Raw genomic sequence first — 16,965 nt, 5'->3', positions numbered from 1 at the left:
TGAAGGTTAGAGGTAGGGATAGGGTTACCTTACTCACATGAACAAAAATCAAATTATGAATAAGGCACTAAAAAGTTATCAAGCTAATTAAGATACAGCAACAATCCTAAGACATACGAAATTTGACAAACAAGAGGAGACAAACATCAAGCTTGTCTGTTTAGCTAATAGCTAAGCTGTTCTAATATCTCATCCAGATACTTCTTAAAGGTTGTCAAGGTTTCTACTTCAACTATATGGCTCAGTAATTTGTTCCAGAACACGTTACACAAAGAGGTGCTTTCTGCTTTAGTCTTAAATGCAGTTCCCCATAATTTCTACTGGTGTCCTTGAATATGTGATTCACCTTTATGTTGAACACATTCTACTGGATCTACTTTATCAATGCCTTCCAGAATTAGGTCCCCACACCGTCTCCTCCTCTAAAATTAGTATCACTGATCAACCTAAACTCAGGGTTGTTGGGATGTATGGGGGAACCAAAGCACCCCAAAGAAAGGCAATATCATCAAATGGAGAACATCAGACTTGGCCAGGGTCTTTGTGGTCTGCATCTCTCTGTTATGTAGTTATGTAGTACTAAAGGGGTGAAATTTGCCTTAGAAATTAATATGAGGGATGTTCAAAAAGTTTCCACACTTTTATATTTTTGTTGGAAACAGTGGAGGCAAAAACATTTTTTGATGATGGCATTAAAAACTTGGTACAACGCTGGGAAGATTGCATCGCAAAGGAAGGTGACAATGTAGAAAAGTGATGTCATTTGTTTTTGAAATTCTTAATAAATAGAGTTAAAAAAAAGTGTGGAAACTTTTTGAACATCTCTTGAATATTTAAAAAAAAACAACAAAAAAAACACAGTTCGTTTAACAAATACCAATCAGACAAACAGAGCAATCTGAGTTGAAAGTTGAGTTCTAGTGACTTTTGAAGTCCCCTATTAGAATGAATCTTCTTACTTTAAATAGCATTTACGAAAAAGAAACTGAGCAAGCAGCGAGTACAATAAAGATGATTTATAAATTCATAAATCTATACAACTGAGGGTGAGAAATACCTGTATACAACATAAAAAAGTATTCTGAGCTCTTAAAATATATCTCACTTGTGCCATTTTACACTCACAATCTCTTTTATACCTGCCCGGATATGCAACAGATAATGAATCTGCCTTGACACTGATGTAATCAGAAGATTGTGTTCATGATGCTCAGAGTCACTTTGATGTGCCACAAAGTGTGGCTAAGCGTCTGAAGATGTATTCAGAGTTGTCATGGCTTATTTACTGCAGAATTTGAGCAATAACCTGAACACAATCATCAACAAGATAAACACAATTTTTGTAAAATGAAACTTAACTTCTTCATAAACACTGCATCATGCATAAGCTCCAAATTTGTTAGGAAAGTTATGTTTATTATAGGAAATAGAAAATAGGAACTACACACTGTATTTATGAGTCTATTCATACTTTGTCCAGATGCCCCCAAATACTCGGTGTGTGTTTCTTGCTGTTTCATCAAGAATTTGGAATTGTCATCTGTGCATATGCTGCATTCATTGCTAAAGATGGAAATTAACAGCACATGAAACCAAGAACATGCTTTTTGATCGACATCAGCATTTTGCAATACTATCTTCGAAATGCTTTGGTCTTCAGAGAATACCAAGCCAGAGTGTTTAATAATGGCTTGATAAAGTTAGGTGATTGATCAAAACTGCCTGTTGTGTTCTGAAACCACAATGGAATAGAAATAAAAGCTAGCAAAAAAATCTGTTGATGCTGCTCTGGAAATGGACAGTATATCTGAAGAGAGCTCAGAGGAGATCAAAGGAACTGATTGTCTCCAGCAAGCAATTTCTCAGGACCCGGCTCTTCTCTGCTTTACATCCTCACACGGACAGACTGGCTGTGAACTTACGGCCTCTGACTTAGGCAGCAGCTGCTTACCCAGTTGAGCTCAAGGGAATTCTACCCACCCAGCTGAGCATGTAGGCTTCTGACTTCGAATGCAACACTCAGAGTAGTAAAAAACCTGGGTAAGTAGATGATGGGCCAAAACAAATTTCAAATTTTTTTTCTTGGAGGGTTAAGGAGTTAATTTTTCGTGTGCTCCTGTGATGTTTGAGAGTGTCTAACTGTTGCACTATTGCCAGAGGAGTGCCCTTATTTTTTCATTTGTTTCTCTTAGCTGGTGCATCGGTTTCATTTTCTTAGCCTTTGATTCTGAGGAGAGGCGCAGGAACAGTTGTTAGCACCCATTTTGATTAACCCTAATCCTTAAGAATAACAATTCCGCCCATTAGTATTACAATTCTGAAGAATTCCTATTATAATCTTTATAAAAAAAAACTTGAAATGTTACCTTCCTCCTTCCTTCTGTTATTGACTCTGACCTAAACTTTACATCACATATTAATTAGATTACCAGGACAGCATTTTTTCACTTAAGAAATACAGCAAAAGTTAGATCCCTTATAACTTTGCAAGATTTTGAAAAATTAGTTTACACTTTTTTTTTTTTAGTCAACTAGATTACTGTAACGCACTTCTCTCAGGACTACCCAAAAATTACATCAATTGTTTGCAGCTAGTGAAGAATGCAGCTGCTAGAAAATTAACTAGGAAAAGAAAATCTGAGCACATCTCTCCAGTTCTGATGTCACTACATTGGTTACCTGTGTCATTTAGCATTAACTTTAAAATACTGCTTATGGTGTACAAAGCCTTAAATAATCTCACTCCATCCTATATTTCGGAATACCTATTACCTTACACTCCAAATCGTAACCTTAGATCTTCAAATATAATTCTAAGAGGCAGCCTTCTGCTGTTATGCACCTCAAATCTGAAATAGCTTACTGATAGAAATTCGCCAGGCTAATTCTTTGGAGCATTTTAAAAAACTGCTAAAACCCCATTATTTTAACATGTCTTTCTCAAAGCTACATTTTAGTGTAACCCTGATATTCTGTATATGCATTGAATTATCATTTTTATCATGTCTCCGCAATCCATACTAATTCCTACTTTCTCTGCTGTTCTTTTTTCGTTTTTACTGTGGTGGCGATCTGCACCACCACCACCTGATCAAAGCACTGTGCAGTCCCTGCATTGATGGATTGAAGGTCAGATATCCATACCACCATCATTGTCTAATTCTTCCACATGGAGCCTGAAAACCATGAAGAGTGATTGAGATCATTTATTTTAGGTAGAATGCCTAGAGGGGGCTGGGTGGTCTCGTGGCCTTGGAACCCCTGCAGATTTTGATTTTTTTTTTTCCAGCCCTCTGGAGTTTTTTTCTGTCCTCCCTGGCAATCAGACCTTACTTTTATTCTATGTTAATTAGTAGTGCCTAATCTTATTTTTATTTTTAGATTTTTATTTTTTATAAACTTTTCTTTCTTCATCTTGTAAAGCACTTCACTACATCATTTGTATGAAAATGTGCCATAAATAAATGTTGCTGTTGTTGTGATATAAGAGATATAAGAGACTCAGATGTTGATATACAAATAAAATGTTGATTTAGCGGATTAAAGTCACATTAGTTATTCTGTTTTCTCAAAGCTCTAGAGCCTTGGTTTTGATTCCCAGCACAGTAGCGGTGGGTGTCTAGTCTATACATTCTCCTTGTGTTTGCATTCGATTTTTTCCAGATACTCTGGTCTTTATCCAAATGACATAAATATGAATTGATGACTCTAAAGTGGTCTTGTTAAAATATGAGACGAGAACAGGCCATTCAGCCCAATAAGCTCATCAGTTCTATTTATCTAATTTCTTAAAAATTATATCAAGTTGCACTTTAAAGTTCCCCAAAGTAATTTTATCTACCACATTACTGGGTAGCTTTGTCCATGTATCTATGATTCTCTGTATAAAGAAAACCTTTCAAATGTCTATAAAAAAATCTATTCTAATTTGAAAGCAACAGCTTGGATACACTGTACTAATTCTCTTCGTAATTTTAAACACTTCACTCATGTCACCTCTTAAACTAAAATGGTTCAGCTTCTTCAGTCTTTCCCCATAGCTTGTACTTCACAGTCCTAGAATCAGGCTAGGCTTCCTTTTCTGTACTTTCTCTAGTGCTGCTATATCTTTTTTTTTTTTTTTTTTGTAATATGGAGATAAAAACTTACACGGTACTCCAGAAGAAGCCTCACTAGTGTGTTATATAGCTTACCCATAACCTCCCTTGACTTGTACTCCATACATTGTGATATATAACCCCTTCTTAACGTCTTTTACACACTGTCTGGATGTAGATAATGATAAGTGCACTGTGTCTCCCTTCGTCCTTCTTATAAGGTGTACTTTCACATTTCAAATGCCATATTGTGTATTCAAATGTAATATTTTTACATCCCACGGGTGACTGACAATAAATGTTATCTTCAACAAACCTGCCCAAGCTTCTATTCTGTGTAGGTATCTCTGTAAAGATTCAGCTGATTTTACATTATTCTTTGCTCCACTTAATTTAGTATCACCTACAATTCTAACCAGTTATTATTTATATTCCTCACACAAAATTCTATCCAGTTATTATTTATATTCCTATCCAGACGGTTTATGTATATTAAAAAGAGCATCGGCTGCAGCACTGAATGCGACGGCCACCACTTTTAACATCACCTAAATATGTAAACGTTCCTTGAATCCTAACCATTTGACCCCATATATTTACTGCGCCTTAAATTGCAATTCCTTTCAGCTCGTTTCCTACTCTCTCATTATTAATATGATATGTACGAGGGACATTCAAAATGTTTCTGCACTTTTTTAAACTCTATTTTATAAGAATTTCATACACAAATGACATCACTTTTCTACATAGTCAGCTTCGTTTGCAATGAAATTTTCCTAATGCCGTACCAACATGAAATAAAAATGTTATTGCCTTCGCTGTTTCCAACGAAAATATAAAAACTTTTTGAACGTCCCTCGTATGAATTTCTAAGGCAAATTCCACCCTTTTAGTACTACATAACAAACTGCAACAGAGAGATGCAGACCACAAAGACCCTGGCCAAGCCAGTGCCTCTGTGGAGTTTGATGTTCTCCATTTGATGATATTGCTTTTCCCAGCACCGTACCAACTTTTTAATGACCAGTCACTACTCCTCCACCTTCACCGTTTCCAACAAAAATATAAAGATGTGGAAACTTTTTGAACTTCCCTCGTATGTTTTTGTTGCTTCCTCATAGAATTCCAGCATATTGGTGAAACATGACCTCCCATGAGCTCATGTTTTTTTTTTCATGAATGCACGTTCCCATATGTTGCACAATCATCTTCTTAATGTTCCTATTAATTTCTCCATTATGCATAATAAGCTAATTAGCCTATAGTGACTTGGGCCAGCTTCATCAATTTTTTTATGTAGTGGGATACTATTTGCTCATGACTAGTCTTTAGGAATTTTCCCAGTATGCAGTCATCTTTAAAAAAAAAAAACCCATGGGGTTTTATATATTTACTCACTAACTTCCTTAACCACTGTAAGATAAATGTTATCTAGCCCTGGTGATTTGTTTGATTTCAACTTCTTTAATCAAAGCTGGACTTCTCTCTCTACAATTTAAAAATCATTAAGTAACTCTATGGTAACTCATCTTCTTCACATGTGTAAACTTAAGACCATGTCACAATAGGTAACTTTTCCAGTGATTAGCAGTCATAGCCTTCATTTACATATTCTTAGCGAGTCTGAGGCAGTAGGCGGCATGTCCCTGTGACTCACTCTAGCTAGTTTGTGACTCACTCTGATAAAATTAAACTGGTTCGATTTTCTCTTTAGTTATAGCTGCATGCTCCGTGTGCATAAGAGTTGACAACCAATGAATGTTCATCTGGAAGTACTATTTATTGACTGTAGCAACAAGAAATAAGGAACATGCGTGTTTTTTGGCTCGCAACCCAGAAAAGAAGCTCATCTTTCTGATATCTTGTGTTTTACATACTTAAACAAATTGGAAAAGAGAAAAAAGGGCGAGACTGCAGATGAACTTGCAGTATCGTTAACCTGTTAACAATTTGGCAGTGGCACCCCCATCAGATAGCACGTTATTGGCTGTCACAAAAAGGGGTGGGCCTAACTGTCCTGGCACTGTTGTCACCAATGCAATGGTCTGGTGACAACATCAGTGACTGAAGTCTGTAAATCTGACATACCAAACAACTAGAAGTCTCATAATGTGACATTAGCTTTATTTTAGAGCATTTGCTATTTCACTGTCTGTAAAATGTAAATCACCCTTACTGCCTGTGAAACATTTCTCCATCTCCTTGATTGTTCTTTTCTCTCTATTATAATAAAAAAATCTTGGGAGACGAGATTTTTTTTTCTGCGACAAGATGTAATCTTTTGAAGAAAGATACTTTCACATCCCGCAAGATGAGACTTTGTGATAAGAGATTTAACCATGCCCGGGGCCAGAAATAAAAGACAAAGAGTAGATGACAAAGTAGAACGTTGTAAAGAATTCAAAAATGTTGGCGCAATACACATGCAGAGCAGATTAGAGATAATCCATCCATTTTCCAACCCGCTGAATCCGAACACAGGGTCTTGGGGGTCTGCTGGAGCCAATCCCAGCCAACACAGGGCAGGAACCAATCCAGGGCAAGGTGCCAACCCACCGCAGGACATACACACACCAAGCACACACTAGGGCCAATTTAGAATCACCAATCCACCTAACCTGTGGGAGGAAACCAGAGCGTCCAGAGGAAACCCATGCAGACATGGGGAGAACATACAAACTCCACGCAGGGAGGACCCGGGAAGCGAACCCTGGTCCTCAGGTCTCCCAACTGCGAGGCAGCAGCGCTACTCACTGTGCCACCGTGCCGCCAGGTTAGAGATAATGGAATTACGAAAATTCGAAAGTCTCAAAAAATGATAGTAAAGATCACATTAGTGCAAACAAATGGAAATTATTACTCGGTGAAATAACAGAACACATAAAAGAGATCGAATATATTGTTCGGATTTAAACTTTAAGTCAGAGACTTGTAGATCATCTACTTCGTGTTGCCATCAGGGAAAAGCAGTGTTTCTTCCCAATAAAGAGGCGTATCCACGAGAATTAAAAGATTTGTTGTTTGGTGAAAGTGAAATCCACATACGCTGTCACGCTTGGGTCACAGAGTTGCACAGATACACAGGAGATTTTAGAAACAGAAACGTTATTCAGACACTTCAAACAAACATAAGTCTCTTTCAGGAGTGAATCGAGCTCCATGTGTAGTCAGAAGGGACAGTTCTGTCTCTCAATTAAAAGAATAGAAAATCTTCCTCTTCATAGGGATGCCCCTCGGGAGCGAGAGCCCCAACAGGAGCAGAGGATGTCTGGGAGAGAAGAGAGACAAGGCAGTGAGACAAAAGGACAGCTGCTGTACATGCTTTTAAATGTTTACAGTGCAGATCATGCGGCACGGCAGCAGCAGCAAGCCAGCAGCTGATCGAGAAAAGAGGAGGTAAAAAAAAAACTGTATTTGTTTCCCATTGTATCACCGTTTAAGAGGGGGTTTCAGAGAAGTGACCACATCTCCTTGGGGTGCGTTCAGCCCCCCTCTTCACAACGCAAATGGCAGAGACGCAAAGTGGCTGTCGTGTAGCGCAGGTGGTTGGGGGATTTTTTTGCCAAGCAAAGCGAGCAGGGGGCAAAGCCCCCTAGTACTACTAAAATAAGAAGAAAGAATCTCTTTGGGACACCCTTGCCTTCTCTGTAATATTTCTCTCCCTCCATCTGTTTTTTAGCCTTCCTAATGTCCTTTGTAATCGTTGCTCTCATCCTCTAGTAAGCCCTAGTTTTGGCGCTGGAGTTATTTGCCTTGTATGCATATACAGCTGTTTTATCTTTGCAGCTTCTTTTTTAGCTCCTTCTACTTCCACTGTGGAGTTCCCTTTAAATTCTTACTGTTTGGGGTGAACTTGTCTGGTGTTGTAACTAAAATGCTTTTAAATCTACTTCACTTCTTCTCTACTGACTGCACACTTAAAAAATTATCCCAGTTGATCTTTTTTTTTTTTTAGATTTTGTGCATCTGTTCAAAATTTGCCCTATTAAAGTTAAACTTAACCATTTTAGTTTTTGAATAGGCGTTTTGCCAAAACATTGTGAAATGTATTATATTTTGGGCATTAGATCCTAATTGGTCAATCACATTGACCCCCTACATTCTCTTCTGATGATTACAAAATGCTAAAAAGCTAAACAGGCTTCTCCTCTTGTTGGTGATATAATGTACTGTACTAGAAAACAGTCACTGATTAGTCTATGAAACCCTATTCTTGTGCTCTGCTGTTTGTAAGGTTATCCCAGTTAATATTTTGGTTATTGGAGTTCCCCCATGACTATAATATCCCCTCTAAACCTGCCTCTTTAGTATTATTAAAAAGCTATATACTGAAACTGTTATCTGTGCTGAAGGGGTCTATAACACCTCTCCCATATCAGGCCTATCCCTGATACTTTCGAGTTAAACCCAGATATCCTTAATAAGATGTGACTTATCACCCAATAAACACACATTCGAATTCTCATTTACATGAATGGCAAATCTCCCACCTTTCATTTTTACCTATCTTTCCTAAATAATGTGAACCCTGGGAAGGACAGCAGGCAGAGGCTGATGTCCCGACCGGGATGGTGCATGATTCCTTACTTGAATGCGAGGCTGCCATACTGAACAGCCAAGAAGAAAGGCAGGTGGTTCCCAGCCATTGTCAGGAGGTTGCAAGGAGGTGCCAACCTCAGAGTAAATAGGCTGTCATCTTGGCAGGGATGATGTATGATTCCTAACCCGGCCGGGAGGGTTGTGTAACAGAGGGGCAGGGGGAGGCCTCCTGTTCAGGCTATTTACTCCCCATACATGCATGATGGCATCAACCCTGGGATATGGTACCCATATGGATACCTTCAGGGTATGCTAGAATTTGTCTCGTGAAGGCAACCCTGCTGGGTTCCATGGGTGCCACCAGGGGATGCTGCAGGGATCCGAGTTACATTCTTTGATGAGCTGCTGCCTGACCTGGAAGTGCTTCATACATCCAATGCCATGGTACCAGAAGTACTCTATAAAAGTAGTCGTTCTGCATCACCCTGGGAGATGGAGTCAGGTGGAAGTGGACAAGTTTCACCTGGGTGGAGTGGAGGAAGAGAAAAGATAAGAAAGAGAGTGAAGAAACAAAACCATTGTGATTGTGAAACCCATTTTAAGAAGCTTGTTTGGAGGGATTTCTAAAAAGAAATAATTTATTTGCACCCGGGACTCCTGTCTGTGCAGTTGTGTCTGGGGTTTGGGGTACTGCAGTGTTTCCTAGTGTTCACAACCCATTATATGTATCCCTATCTCTCTAATATAACCAGTTTTTTATTACCATAATTATGTGCAAAATGCACCCAATGTCCTACTAATCTATGCCCCTCTATCCCATGCCAAGTTATGTGTCTTGCATTAAACATTTGTATCTCTTCAGTCTTCCCTGGACTGGCATGTGGCACAGGCAGAACTCCTGTGAACACCATCTCATCAGTTCTAGTCCTCAGCACAGCATCACAATTTTTAAATTTGAGTCACAGAATTGGCAGACTAGCCTTAATTTGTTCTGACAACAACAGCCATCACTCCTCTGGCCAGGATCCTATCCACCTGCCTAGGGTGGTCTCTTACTGGTTCACCAGGAAGGAAATACACTTCGGAAGACTCTCTGTTTTCCCAAGCAGACATGAGTCTCAATCCCCCTAATAACTGATACTTCCCCACTATCACTACTCCAGTCGTTCTCAGGACTGGTTTTGAAATGACCATTGAGGCTCCTTAATTCCTGCCTACTATGTTAAAATTATCAAAGTCACCCACTCATGTTGGTATCTGTATGGGTGTGCTCTGTGACAGACTGGGCTTCCCATCCTGATGTTTCTGACGTTGCTGATACTGGGTCCAGCTCTCAAGACCCTGAACTTGAGTAAGCAGGTCTGATAATGTCTGCTTAGACAATCACATCTCAGTGACTGTTGTTGCTATTTCTTCATGTTCTTCTGAATGCACTACAGGTGGGCACACACTGAGACCATTCAGAGCAAACGATTCTAAGACCAGACTGTTAACTTTTCAGGAGAACATTGGCATTCAGGGTGGGGCACCATCATGAACACTACACCCCTGTGTTAGCTTTCATTTGAATTAAATCTTCAATTTCAGCGATTCTAACGGGTTTGGAAAAGATGGATTGTTCTATAAACCTTTGCTTAAAAATAACTACTAATTATTACTAATTATTAGGATTTTAATCAAACTGCTTTTAATTTGAATGGCACATTCATCTATTATTTTAATTACATCATTTTAAAGTTTACACAAAGAGAAGCCTGCAATTTTTCTAATCTGCTATAAGTGTCAGACAGGAGAGCTTACAATTCAAAAGGGAATGCTTTCTTGCATATTTTCACAATGCATCCATTTTCGTTTTCAGGAAGTAAAGGTAAAATTGTACATCCTTCTGAAGGAGCAACAAGATTAATAATTTACAGGAACATGTTTCAGCAGGTAGTGCAATAATCAAGCATGTTGCAGACACAACGGGATACCCTGTTTCCATGATGTGAAATAACATGTCGGTGAAGTCTGCATTTGTGACCAGCCATGATATGATAAAATATTAACCCTTTGAGGTTTTTGCACAGCACTCTGCTCTTTTAGAAATATAATGCCTTTGATTTAAATTAAGAAATGTGATAGTTCCACTTTTTATCATCTTTTGGCAATTCTCCCCTTGGTTGTGATGCTCACATTTCATTCTGGTGGCAGGTGTATTCATATGAATATCAATATAAGTATACAGTAAGGGCAGCACTCTGGTTCAGAGATCTGTGGAGTTTGCATGTTCTCCTTACTCCCATCTTGGTTTTTCCAAGTTTTCAAGTTTGCTCCCGTTCTACAAAGTGAAAGTGTTTATGGCAGACTGGCATCCTGGCCATATTTGCTTCTAACTGAGAGGCCAGTTCTGTTCCTGGGAAAGTCTCAGGTTTCATGCAATACTGTCATTGAAAAAGCAGAGCTAGAAAACAAGAATAAGTAAATGTAATGGCAGGCACAGTGGTTCACACTGATGCTTCGCAGCTCCAGGGCTTCAGCTTTGATTCAAATCATGGCCTTTGTGGACTCTTACTGTTCTTACTTCCAGATACTGTAATTTTCATTTCTATGTCCCAAAGATGTATCTTTTAGGAGAAAAGGTGACTTTAAGTTGTTCTGATATGAGTCAGTGCAACTCAGAGAGTGAGTGCGACTTTTAATGAACTGGCCGCCTGTCCACGGTTAGTCCTTGCTTTCTGCATATAAAACAGTGGATGCACAAAGTACTCAGTCACCTTTACTTTCTGCACACTCTATTGTGTTGTGAATTTCATTTTACTCTGTTGGAACTGAATGGGAGCCGCTTGTTAAAGTATAATGGTAGTTGAGCTGTTTCTTGACAAAAAACTTTTCATCCAAAACCTACAGTGGATTTACAGCTTTCATTATTCTCAGGTAAGTCTCTATTTGCTTTGCACACCTGGATTTTGGCCGTTATCCTGTTCTTCCTGACGGATCCTCCCAAGGTATATTAGACTGGATGAGCAGCATCTGTAAACTGCCATCTTCAGATTTCTCCATAACTGTAATATGGGATTTAAAGGGTGTCCAATCAAGGACAGTCAGAGACTTGTCACAAAACCACTCCAGCGTTTTCCTGGCTTTATGATTCAGGTGACTGCCGTGCAAAAAGGTGAGCCATTGCTGTAGTTGGAGGTTGCATGCACAACAAGATTTATTTATATAACACATTTTCATATAAATGATGTAGCTCAAAGTGCTTTACAAGATGACGAACGAAAAAAAGAAAAAAATATAAAAATCAGGCAATGCTAATTAACAAAGAATAAAGTAAGGTCCGATGGCCGGGAGATCAGAAAAAACAACAAAAAACTCCAGAGGGCTGGAAAAAAAAACTAAATGTACAGGAGTTCTGAGGCCACGAGACCACCCAGCTCCCTCTAGGCATTCTACCTAACATAAATGATCTCAATCAGTCCTCATGTTATTGAGGCTTCACGTGGAAGAATTAGACGATGATGGTCATGTGGACCTCTGGCCTTCAATCCATCAATGTAGGGACTGCACGGTGCTTTGATCAGGTGGTGGCGGCGCAGATCGCCACCACAGAAAACCGGAAAGAGAACAGGCAGAGGACTCTGTACTTGACTGCATTCGTTCATTCAATTCTGTTCATTCTCCCTGTTCCTGCCACAGTGAAGCACCCCCATAGAATGATGCTGCCATCACCATGCTTCAAAGTAAAGATGGAATAAGGCAGGAGATGAGCAGTGCCTAGTCTTCACCAGAGACAGTGCTTGGAGTTTGTGTCCATTCCGTCCAGACAAGCTTTTTTCTCCTGCTCTCAGAGTTCTTTCAATGCCGCCTGGCAAACACCAAGTGGTAGTTAGCCACTGTACCTAACCTGAATGTCTTTGAACTGAAGTAGGAAACCAGAGCACCCATAGGAAATCCATTCAGGCACAGGGACACCATGCAAGCTCAATGCAGGGAGGACCCTGGTCACAAACAGCACTACCACAGCACCACCCACTTCTATATGCAGTGCAGTGTTTTTCACCTTTCCCTACAGTATATATTCATGCAAGTTGTCTTCACCTCCAAATCAGTTAAAATTAATAAAATTTATCTGAGACACTTGGAGTGGAATTTTCCACTCGTGGAGTCCGATGTTTTCTTTTTTACAGGTGCCATGTGACACTTTTGGACTGCCGCACAGGTGATATTGTTTCGCTTCCCAACGCAGCACATGCTTTGCACGGCTTGCTGCTTCATGGGGGACCCCAACCCCAGTCACTGATCACGTGTCCTCGCTTTGTGGCACTTCACAGGGGACAACCATCACACCTTGGCCCCAGTCGTTGTTTGTGTACTGTAGCTTAGTGTTGCTCGATACTTCACAGGGGACCAGACCACCCTCACATTCAGAATGAATAAATGAGTAAACATGTTTGGAATCTGCACATATGTTCTTCATATACGCTCAGAAGTAAAAAAAAAAAAATTGAAGCAACATAGGTGACATCATGTCGGTGGTCAAAAAGATTCAGATTTTGGGATTTTGGATTAGGGATACTCAACCTGTATAAATTAAGGGCAGGTTGATCTCATATCAGATCATCAGGTTCCTCATGTTTCTACAACAAGAGAACCATTCTTTCTCCTTCAACCAATTAGCTTTAAAGTTATCATAAAGGAGGACACTGTACGAATGTAACACTATGTTTTCTCATCATTTAATAACGGTTTCCAAAAATCTGATTACTTTCAGAATGTAAATGATGACAGTTTTTTTCCTCCAAGTCCAGCATTTTCATGAATGACAAAAGAACAGTCTTTTTTCTTTCTAGCAGGGGATTTTATGGAACTCTGTTATGATCATAGACTTTAAAACTGATTGGCACAACTTCAATGGCTGTCCTAGAATGAGCAGATGACGTAGATGTATACACGTGGGTGCAGTGGTGGGCAGACGTTCCAGATACTTGCCTTACATCCAATACTGCTGGGATAATCTTTAGTTGAATATTAATTTGTAATGGAAAAAAGCTGTCAAAACACAATACGAAACATTATCACACTATCTCCTCCTAAAAGAACTGAAGAATAGCTGGGTTGTGGGGTGAAGCTTGTGAAGTTGTATGGCTGACAAAAGGCTGCCATGTTCAGTGGCAACAAGAGCATAGTGAAGGAAGGATGACATCCTGCGTACGCACTCTGATAAAAAAAATAAAAGTTAAAGAGGCCCACGATAAAAAGTAGAAGACTCTGCTGTCACCAAGGCTCCTAGCCATTTCCATAGGGAGGGAAGGTTAAACAAGACCTCCAGATCAACAGGTGGCAAAAGGAGGCTATCAGCCGACACACAAACCAGGATAAGGAAGAAACCTCATTTTTTGCATATGAGAGTTTCCTTAAGGGTGGCACAGTGGGTAGCGCTGCTGCCTTGCATCCAGGAGACCCGGGGTCGCTTCCTGGGTCCTCCCTGTGTGGAGTTTGCATGTTCTCCCAGTGTCTGCGTGGGTTTCCTCTGGGTACTCCGGTTTCCTCCCACAGTCCAAAGACATGCAGGTTAGGTGCATTGGCGATTCTAAATTGTGCTTGGTGTGTGGGTGTGCTGGGGACCTGGGTTCGCTTCCCGGGTCCCCCCTGCGTGGAATTTGCATGTTCTCCCAGTGTCTGCGTGGGTTTCCTCCATGTACTCCGGTTTCCTCCCACATGTCCAAAGACATGCAGGTTAGGTGCATTGGCGATTCTAAATTGTGCTTGGTGTGTGGGTGTGTGTGTGTGCCCTGCAGTGGGCTGGCATCTTGCCTGGGGTTTGTTTCCTGCCTTGCGCCCTGTGTTGGCTGGGATTGGCTCCAGCAGACCCCCGTGACTCTGTAGTTAGGATATAGCAGGTTGGATAATGGAGTATCCATATGGAATTCCCCAAATGACAAAACCTCCAACATCATTAAACTGCACAAAAAAAAGAGTTAAAAGACATCATCAGCCATCGTGAATCTGAAGACAAGCATGGAGACAGTGTCTCCAGAGCAGTGTGAGGAACATTACTTTTTAAAAGTAACTTAGTTACATTACTCATTACCTACAAAAAATAATTAAATATGTTATGTAATTACTTATTTTAAAATGAAATGCATTACAAATATTACATTACCTTTGCACTATGTTTTTCTTCTTTTGTATGAAAAACTGCACATTTCACTGGCCAGCATTTGTTATTTAATCCAAAGTCCATATATGAACCTTCATGATCCTGACCAGAAACACAGCAAAATGTGATTGTTTTCTTGAGCACTCTTCATGTGCTGAGAAATAAATCACATTTATCCCATTTTCACATCACTGACCTTATCCATCAATGTTTCAGGATATGAACACCAGCAGCCACACCACTCGATCGCACTGTTTCAACATGTCTATAGCAAATATCTGGATTAAAACTAATCTGATGCTTTATTAAAGTTTGGTTACTGGATTGCACGCAGCACACTTTTCTTTTTGACTGTTCGATTGAGCCCAGCAAAGGAGTGGCCTAACTGTACATTTCCTTCATACCTTATAACCAGTACTGCTGGAATAAAAATAAAGCAGGCATTTTTACTTCAAGAAAATAAGTATTGCATTATGGTAGTTGACTATGTAATGCAAGTTACTTTTAACGTTTTACTTCCTAAAATGCTCCCCGTTCGCCCTGTATATTCAGCTCTTCAACATAAATGTAACAATTTCTAAAACACTAAAACAGATTGTTTCTACCAGGATAAGGAAATATGTGATTGCCCGAACATTTGCCTCTTTATGGACATTTCCACCTTTTTCTACATAAAGCTGCTGGAAACAAGAGCGATGCTAACACATGAGCAGGCTAACTGAGTGCAACAGACTTGTGCAGGCTATGAAATCCTTAACTGTAACCCAGTTAAGGGTTTACACAGCCAATTAACCGGGTTACTCCCGGAAAAAATCCATGCGTGTTATCCAGGTTTCTTAGAGACCTATAGCTCAGATTCTCTAAACAGAGTAAGGGTTGTGAGCTGGCTGAGCACAAATGCAAAATGAACCAAAATAAATTATAAATATTTGGGAAACCAACCAGGTAGTCCCATTTAATTCCCTGATTTTCTTCTATAAACTTAAACAATTGGCAGTAGCTAACATAACCCTGCAGGGTACAAAAACAGAAAATAGATTCAGCTTTAACTTTAGCCGAAACAACAAATGGAGGTTTTCCGTAGAGCTCTCACTCGTCTGGAACCGGTCTCAAAAAGAACTCCATGGAGGCAGCCGGGCTTTTTATAATGGGAGGAACAGAAGAGGCGGGGCTAATTTCGCTTATTGGGAGGTTTCTGGGAGTTGCAAGGAAAAAAGGAGACACAGTTAGCGATAGCACCCCCTCTCGCCCCGGTGGGTTACCATCTACATCGAATGAGCCAGCAAGAAGATCCTTGATTTTTGAAACTAGGTTTCTGGGAATAACTGGGAGTTTAAATCCCATGTAAATGCACTCACTGAGGCCTAGCAGGAGGCCAATACTTCCTTTACACTAGAGAGTAGCACCTGGTGCCGGACTTGGAGGAGAGGGACTATTTTGCTTCTTGTAGGGAAGCTGTCTAAGACTCTGCCCTTTAGGGAGGTCTGGGAGAATCAAGATAAATGTACAGCTACCCCAACATATCAAAAGTGATTCTGGAGACTATGCCAGGACTCACACCATAATGGGGTTTGAGAAAGAAGACCTTCTCAGTCTCATACTTGGAGGAGATTTTGTGGTAGATTCTGTGGTGGGATGAAGCTACCTGGACTGAAAAAGACAGAATGGAAAGGTGAGAAGGTGGCTAAACGTTTTGACTCAGGAGAGTGAGTGAACAGGCTACCCCACCTCATAGTCAAAGAACAAACTCCATTGAGGGTCTGTATGAATTTTGGTGCGTCTGTTGACTCTTACTTTTTATTTACACCTGCATATTTAAAAGCAACACATTTTGTATGTTTTAGCAGGCTTGGTGCTATACTGAGTGTGAGAGGCTGCCAGAGAGCATTGTGCTATCACAAGCTGGCAAACACACATCTTATCCCATTTGCATCTTTATCCAAAGTCACAGGGTGTCTGTCCCATTGCTTTATGTTCATCCATGCCCTGTTTATGGTGTTTGAAGTGTTCACCTACTGGTTTCTGTCCTCAGGGTGGAAGTGTTGTCAATACTAAAAGTGTGGTGATATCTCTGGTAAGTCTGACCCATCCTTATTCTGCAACTTCCTAATCCAAGTCCAAGAGAGGCCATTTGACCCATAACAATATGGTGGTACTGTAATTGGAGGGCTCAGTTTCATAGATAGA

Source organism: Erpetoichthys calabaricus, chromosome 8 (genome assembly GCF_900747795.2).
Source record: "Erpetoichthys calabaricus chromosome 8, fErpCal1.3, whole genome shotgun sequence".
NCBI lineage: Eukaryota > Metazoa > Chordata > Cladistia > Polypteriformes > Polypteridae > Erpetoichthys > Erpetoichthys calabaricus.
Note: the sequence above shows the minus strand (reverse complement) of the source record.